The sequence below is a fragment of the Sinocyclocheilus rhinocerous genome, unplaced genomic scaffold (genome assembly GCF_001515625.1).
Source record: "Sinocyclocheilus rhinocerous isolate Xijiao unplaced genomic scaffold, SAMN03320098_v1.1 scaffold578, whole genome shotgun sequence".
NCBI lineage: Eukaryota > Metazoa > Chordata > Actinopteri > Cypriniformes > Cyprinidae > Sinocyclocheilus > Sinocyclocheilus rhinocerous.
In genome coordinates this window covers 96,354-105,156 of record NW_015664024.1, presented here as the reverse complement: position 1 = coordinate 105,156, position 8,803 = coordinate 96,354, and the positions used below count along the sequence as shown (strand labels likewise).

General features: G+C 37.4%; 1 protein-coding gene across 1 annotated transcript in view; it reads right to left on the bottom strand.

Moving 5' to 3' along the window:
* LOC107729393 (protein FAM19A4-like) overlaps positions 1 to 5,661 on the bottom strand; it is a 40,963-nt gene extending 35,302 nt beyond the window's left edge. Inside the window, exon 1 of the mRNA XM_016539877.1 lies at positions 5,615 to 5,661. The gene's annotated coding sequence lies outside the window, so the exon portion shown is untranslated. The remainder of the gene's footprint in view (positions 1 to 5,614) is intronic.
* Positions 5,662 to 8,803: the final 3,142 nt, after the last annotated feature.

Sequence of the window (8,803 nt, the reverse complement as noted above, 5' to 3'; positions counted from 1 at the left end):
TATATATATATATATAATTTTTAGATCAACATAATTATATATAAATAATATATATATTATTTTATTATTTTATTTTATATTAAAATAATTAAATATTTATAATACATTAGAATTTGAACTTGGGTCTGCCTGCACACTAAATGAAAACTGGTTTTCTACTATGAAAGCTTGTTTCCACAAAAAGAAAAAAGGTAACTGCTACTTTTTTATCTAACAGTTTACACTTTGAGTTTATATCTCAAAATTTAGAATTTTTTCCTCACAATTCTAAGAAGATTCACAGAATTGCTAGACGTAAATCAAAAATGTGAGATAAAAAGTTGCAATTACCTTTTTATTTTCTATTCTGTGGCGGAAACAAAAATAAATAAATAAAAATTGCTCAGTATTCAGAGGCAAAGGTCTGAATTGCGAGAAAAGCTTTCATGAGTCTTACTTTTATTTATAGACATACTCATTTGTTAAATTAGTTAAATTAACTATTTTTAACTGTTTTGTTTGCCAATGTCTCTCAAAACTCTTCAAAAATATGCATGACACCACCTAATATGTATTTAAACACATTTTAATGCAGCTTGAATGGATTAAGGTCTGTACTCTTGTTCACCATTTTCACCATGTATTTTCCTCAAAGCTGTATTTTTTCAGCAGGTGTGTGTAGATGCCTAGACACCGTTTATAGACTCTGAAACTCTTGAGCTTTCAAATCTCACAATAGGTCTGAAAGCTCATATGAGCCACTGAAAAGACAAAACAGGTTTATCGATAGAGATTGTTGTGAGTTGGCTGAGAATCTCTACAATTGAAAAGCAACATTTCCGTTCCATTTGCTTGGGCCACAAAAGCACTTAAAGCTGGCCACAAAACTGATGCACATTTAATAGGCTTATTCTTTTCGTTCAGAGTTGTAACCTGAATACTGAAGGTACTGCTTCACCTTATGTCAAAGCAACCCAATCCACTAAAAGGAGTAACCTATGGTTTGGGGTTATAATGTTCTGTGGAGTTATTGTGTGTGTTGTATGTGCGTGTGTGTCTTTTTTAAGACAATAGCGCAGGCTTCTGTTCTGGTGTGGTAACACCTCAACATATTTTAATTTAAATCTGACAGCTCTCACTGACACTGCTCAGATCACACAGAAGTGTGTGCATATTCGACATATCCCATGCTAAAGCCGAAGAGCTTTTTCCTTTAGCCTGTTATTTAAAGCAAATCCCATTGAAATGGGTGTCATCCATTCTGAGTGGAATAAACCAATCCAAGCCACCACTCAGTGCAAAAAGGAGGAGGCTCTGACACTATTTAATACCATCAGAGCAGACAGTAAAAATTGTAAAGCTATAACAAAGAAAAAAAGAAATAATAGATAGGAATATGAGCCAGTACACTTATATAAAAGAGCAGTATTATGGTGCAGTAAAGGTATCAGATGGTACTTTCTTTGATATTTGATGCCATGTTATTGAATGATTATTATATTCATATCATAGTATGTATGTGGTACTACAAGGTATTTCAAATGGCACTACCATGAAACATATCTAAAAAGCATTTTCATACTGTACCATGGTGCTTTTGGGTTGTTTTTTGTAAATATGTATGTATGTACTTAAAAATATTAGCAAATAAATGGACACAAAATAGCACAGGAGATTGGTTTCCAAGGACAGTGGTCAAAAATACAGTTTATGTAAGGTCTTTATGTCAGGGAAAATGTACAGTCATTTCGCAAGATAAAACTCTATAAATTACCCATATATACAAATCATGAAATGCTTGATAAGTGACAGACCTTTCAAATATTCAGGTTGTCAATAATTATTCAGTGTCTCAAATATATAATATAAAATAAATACATACATACATAAAAAATTCATGAAACTGATTAAAGTTAAAGTTTGAGTTAAAATTATTTTGAGTTAAAAAAACATTCATTTATTATAAAACTTTGTATAATTTTACTAGTAGTTCTGCTTAAAAAAAAAATAAGTCCATTAATGAGCAAAACAATCAGCCAAACAACATCATGAGCATCGCACAATATTACATTGATAAAAATACTGAAGGCCTTTGAGGTGATTTTCACTATTGACAACTGAGACGCAAGATGGTGGCAGTTGCATTTGTATGAAACAAGAGAGTACGAAAGTAGTGCCAGTTTCAGTTACCCAGATAAGCGGTCTAATATAGAGCATTGATACTGACGACTGCGAATATTTGGAAATATCGGGCCACTGGATGGCGCAGTTTACCATTTGGAATCAGGTATACCAGACAGAGGTGTACCTAAATTGAAGTCCTAAAACTGGTGTACTACAAACAAACTTGCTTTGCCGTTTTATACCTTTGATGTATTTTTCCCCCACATTTTGAGCTTTCAACTCTATTTCTCTTTAACTTTTTTGTTGACTAATGTGCCCTCTTAGGCCTCCCTTGTTTTTAAGGTTTCAGGGCCAAGTGGTGTGAAGTGACTGCATGAAAAAGGGGAAAATACGAAAGAGCCACCCGAGGCCCGACTCCCTCCAGTGTCTCTGTTTTTCACTGTCAGCACTTGCGGAGTCCAGTATTGAGACCTGCGTTCAACGGAGCATTGAGGTTTGCGAGGGAAAGAAGAATGAGCGAACTGGGGGAGAAAATGGCCATCAGGGACAATCTCATTTACAGATGAGAGACTTTCCCATTACTGCCTTCTGTTCCTCGTGAATCTCTCACTCTGTCTCTCCCTCCATCATTAATTTCTTTCTCACCCCTTTCGATTTATATCACTCCCTCCTTCTCTTTAATAACCCTCCCACCATCTCTCTTTTTGTGATGCTCTCTCACTCTACCTCTCTCTCCCAGGTCCTTGTCCATTCTAAGAGCATCCATCCATCACGGCAGAACAGAGCGGATCGGCTAATGCCAGCTCAGAGCTCAGAGAGCAGATCTGACCAGCTGAGCTGCTCACAATCCGTGCCTTATCTATCAGAGATCCCCCTGAGCATCCCTCGTTCCCCCACTCTATCCCACCACTTCCCTCCCACCCTAGTATATGAACATGACATGTCCTCCCACGTACTTACTGAGGAAAGGAGAAAAGAAAAATATTTTGCTTACTATAATGCAAAAAAAATTTATCACTTCTAAACCTAGCCTAAATATCAATGCTGTACTGCAATTGTATATGGGTAAATCTATTATTAAAATTTAATTATTATTATTTTTTAATTATTTAAAATAATGATCAATTATAATAACAATTTTAAAATTACAATTATTAATTAATAAATTATTATGAAATTATTAGTATTAATAATATTAAATAATAATGATTATAATATCATAGTGACCAGTCTATTTTAAATAAATAATTAAATGTAATAATTTACATTTACATTTTTTAATTTTAATTTTAATTTAAATAAATAAACAAATACATTTCCTCAAACAAGATTATATGTAAAATATATTCACAAAGGACCCCATATAATTTGCTTAATTCAATGCTGTTAGTCGTTTTGTTGTCATCTAAAAAAAAAAGAAAAGAAAAGAAAAAAGATCAATGCCGGTTACGAGTTAACGCAGAACTGACATCAACAGAGGGGAAACCAATCGACTGCAGGCAGCCGCCCAAGATGTGCTCTTGCACAATGCACATGCTTTCTCGCCTACATCTCTCTCAAAGGAAACACTGTGATTCAAGGCCCAAATGAAAGAGATAACTGTGTGTGATAGAGTTGGGAAAATACATGTGCAGCTCTTCTTACTTTCATTGAGTAATCTCCGCTGTGCTGCTTGGCTCTTAATGTGAGTGTCGATGACAATTAAGTCGCTTTACATTCTCGCCCAACCTCGGTTGAACTACTGACACGACTGTCTCTGCGGCGCGAAACAAAGGGACAATAATTACACGCTCGCAATACTTATTGGACAAAACATGGTTTAAAAAAGGCAGGCAGGGGAAAGGGGTGGAGATGAAGATGCAGCGCGATTACTACATGATGTGAGGAGGCTGGTGGGTTTAGTCCAGGCGGCACGCGCTGTCAGTACATCGCGCGTCAGCCGCACAGCTCTATTCCTTCTCCATTGAGAGCGCATTCGTTAAAAGCGCCAGATCAGCGAATCTCTCATGGTTACAGTTTTTTATAGGCGCTAAGCAGCTCGGAAACCCTTACTGATCGCTTGTTTAGTCTCCTTACGCAATAAAGCGGTTCATCCAGTGTGCGAATAGCCTGCAATAGGCTTCAATGTGAGGTGACAATTTTAAAAAAAATCTGCTAAATTATTAGTTCATGTAAAGGTATTTGTTCGGGTGCAATCTGTCGAGGGTCGTCTAGCGCTGCGCAAATTGTAATCTGGCGCCACTTGCACGGTTAGCTAAAAGTCAGTTATTAGACTTTTTAAAAGTTTGTTCGTGATATGCAAATCAAAACAAGTCATACATAATGTCTTATGTTTTATGTAGCCTACAGCCCAGAAAACTGGGTGGAAAGCGCGTGAACAGTCCTGTTGTTATGGTTACCTCTGGCGAACGCGACTTCTGGGCGTGTCTGTTTGACGAAGGGTGAAAATACGCACTCTGGCTAACTTGTGATCCAACTTTTATCTAGACTATGTTGTCTATATTCTAATTTATATGCTATGCACTTGTATGAAAAAAATATCTACTTTTACGGCTGTGACACGTAGATCGTTCATTATGAAGTAGAGCGCGTCGTTACGGGTCCGAAGATGCTGCACAAATGCTGAAACTTATTTCCAATATGCCCAGGAGCCTGTTTCCTCAAATAGTGTGAAAATACTGCCAAAATGGAAACTGAACGTCATCTTAACGATGCGCTAAACGTTATTAAACATTTCAGAATAGATGGCAGAGCGCGTTACGTGGATCATTACAATGGGTCTCTGTCTCCCTCTCACTTAGTTGTTGTGTTCCTTAGGAAGAAAACCTAACAGCATTACAATTAATAGGTATATGTCGTGTATTTCCAGATCATTTGGTTTGAGGTCTATGTACTGCCACCATGCAACATGCAATATGTGAACCTGCCACTGGAAGAAGAAGAGGATGATGAGGCGGAGGAAGAAAGAGTGGGAGGCGCTCATTTAAAACACTGTCAATCAAATCATTTGTTATGATTTTTTTTTTTAACTATTACATTTTCACATTTCCTAGTGAAAATAAATGTTACTAAGAACGAATCACTTATGTGTATCAAAGTAGGCCCACATAAATTTATGCCTTGTCGCCTGTCATGTAAATATAAGTTTGTCACATGACATGCGCAGACTGTGGAGTAGCCTATCACTATAAATGCGATTTTTATCAAGACTTTATAACAATTGTTTTAATGTACGGTAGCATTGCAATGATAAAAAAAAAACGCATTCATAACATTTATTAAACATCCCTTATAAATATAAAAAGAGATCCGTTTAACGTTCTTAACTTAAGAACGTTTTTGCGTGCTACTGACAACGATGCTTTTGGGAAGGCGTATTACTTACGTGCGACTAATGCTCTACTTGGCGCTTCTGGAAACCCAGCCAATATCAATTTGCAGTCAACAACTAATCAATGTCACCGTTTAAGCTGAAGAGCGAACCAAAAAAAGAGGATGAGAAGCAGGTTACCTCCGTTTACGAAAGCGAGGGCATTCTCCTTGCTTCAAAAGGTGGCAGGAGTCCTGAAGACAGATGTTTGTTTCAAATGAGTTCACTTTCTACTCACTCCAGCCGAGCTCGAGCTCAATAATCGCCTGTCCATCACACGGAGAGTTCATAAACCGAATTTGCCCATTATTTTACCAATCTCCACACATCACCGACGGGATGAATGAGAGAGGACGAAAAAGAAAAAGGGAAAAGCACCGTCAGCGTTTGAATCTCAGAAAAGAAGCGCGTAAATCCATATGGGGGTTAGTAGACTAATGACCTTATAATGCTCCAGTCCAGACATGCTTGTTAGGTTATTAACAGCTGTCTTCCTACGGAACCGCTGGGACTGTGAGTGATGGGGAAGTCTGCGATGATAACTGCGCCTCGCACACTCCTCCCGAGCTGCGATCAATTTGGCAAGAGAATTGCGAACTTCCCTTGCTTATTCCGCGCACGTGTGCCGGCTGTACCCCCGCCCCGCGCGCGATCTTTCAAGTAGCCACGCTAACTGATGTCATCGCTTACAAGTGTAGAAATAAGGGGGCTGTACTATAACGACAAGCCTGGCAAAAAAAAAAGTGAGTGATAAGGTTTAAAATTTTTTACACCTCTAACCCGACCGTGCTTGGAGGCAGGCGCTCAAAGTCTAATCCTTTGGGGATCGATTTTGTCTATTTGCGCGCGATCTTTCAAGTAGCCACGCTAACTGATGTCATCGCTTACAAGTGTAGAAATAAGGGGGCTGTACTATAACGACAAGCCTGGCAAAAAAAAAAGTGAGTGATAAGGTTTAAAAATTTTTACACCTCTAACCCGACCGTGCTTGGAGGCAGGCGCTCAAACAGTCTAATCCTTTGGGGATCGATTTTGTCTATTTCGTTCAGTCTCATAGTCGGGTAGCCTACTCTTTAGATTTCTATCATGTGGCAAATGATGTTATCAATAGCCAATCACAGCCTGACAGCCCTCAAGGTTGAGCTGAGTTGAAATCTCCATTGTGAATTGCAAGGGTTTCCATCACAAATAACAGTCCTGGATACCCCTACTCATCCTACACCAAAAGGTCATATGTAGTTTAGAGGTTTAACATTTGATACTATACTGAAAGTGTGTATTTTCTCATCATCACACTGCATCTGATTTAAGGAAGGATAAAGAGGCCTTGGTTAAGCCACCTATACACACGCTACCCTTTGATATGCGTCTCCAATCCCGGTCGTCTCGTCTAGGAAATTGGAATCTTTGTCTCCTTCAGGTATAAAAAAAGAGATAAAAGGGGTATTCGGTACAACAAGAAATATAACCCATTTGAATCCTCATTTTAAAAGTACTGCCATTGCACTCAATATTCCATGCTATTTATTTTCACCATTGAACATCCTCTGGCCCGGACATTTATCTAATAAAATATTAACCACAAACAACCTTGTGAAGCTCTCTAGATGTTCGCTGCTTGTTTTCATAGGCCTCGGGCAAAATAGCTGTCCAATTGCACTTTTGCAAGAATGCATGGAGTCATATCATATGTTGTGGCATCGTGTGAAGAATATTTAGATGTGGATCACAAGGCTAGTGTATGAAGTGAGAAGCACATGTCTATGTTGACCTGGCCATCCAATCATAACTGTATATGGCCCGTCCTCAGAGTCCTATGGCCCACATTACTGTCAATCCAATAAATTTGTTCAAAAGTATATCAATAAGCCCTAATATTATACTTTTATCGGTTGCACGTGGCAAATATGTAGCAAGGATGCATGAAGCCATGGAAGAAGAATTTTGGGCTCCCCAAAAAACCATTTAGTGAACAGTTCTTAGAAGAACCATTTTTTTCTTAGTGTGAGGAACATTTTATAATCTAGATAATCTTTTTCCAATAAAGAACCTTTTATGCATTGAAAAGGTTCCATGGATGTTATAGATTCTTTATGGAACCATAGATGCCGATAAAGAGCCTTTATTTTTAAGAGTGTGTGCGCACTTTATTGCACTTGTCATTGCAGTATATTCTGTATTTTACTTCTCTATGAGGAAAGGATGAATAAAATTTAGATTAATCTACAAAGCAACAACACAGCAACTACAACTGAACATAACAGAGTTTGTTTCAGGTTTACGGACAGCACATCTTGCTTTCACTGCTGGACTTCCTTTCGTCAGTTAAGCAAGTTGGCTACTTAGTTCAGACTACAGCCCCAAGAATGAGTGTTTTGCATATGGCTTACAGCGTTTAATGTACAACTGGCATATGAGAGAATACAAGTTGTAATAATGCTGATAGAGTAGAATTGGAGGAAAGGGCATAAATGTCTTTTATCAGAGAGCTTGTGTTATAGGATCCCCGCTGAGACTTCTTCCTTCTGAGATTGTTCTCTCGGAGGACTGAGCATTATGGAAATGTCTGATCATAACTTGAGGAATATTTCTTCCAACACAATCAATATTTCTACATTTATCCTCTGAAAGAGAATGTTTTCTTGCTTTGTGGGACGCCTGTAGAAGTGGGTATGTAAGATGAGCTGTTGGTAATTGATTTATTTCTGGTGAGAATTTTTTTTCTTCGTGAGATGAATTAGATTTAGCCACGTTGATACACGCAGGATAATGGATATTATGCATAAAGACAATGGAAATGGGTGATGGATGATGACAAACAAATCTAATCTGGGTTCCAAAGCAGGCAAGAATGGGAGAATCATGACTGAACAGTGCCGAAGGATCATTGCATAGCACTCTGTCGAGTGTCAGAGCGAAAATTCATTTCCTGAAATACTGACACCCAGGAAAGAAGGATAAAAGAGACTGAGTGTCATAGAGCCACAAGGCCAGACAGGAAAGTTGGGCTCACAAACAGCCAGACAGATTTTGGCAATAAATATTCAATTTTCATTAAATCATGTACTGTGTTTTTTGGGTCATTCCACAAAAGGGGTTAATTTTGTGTTTCTCATGAACAAATGTGCAAATAGTGGCTATAACTATGATGTTACTAAAGGCATAAAATAAAAATTATTTTTATAGAATTTAAATAATAATTTTTTATATTATTTTCTATTACATTTTAGTTAAAAATATGGAAATTTAATCTAGTAATTAGTATTTTCTAGTATTATCAAATAAAATATCTTAAATATATTAAAATATAAAATAAAAGACATTTGCAAT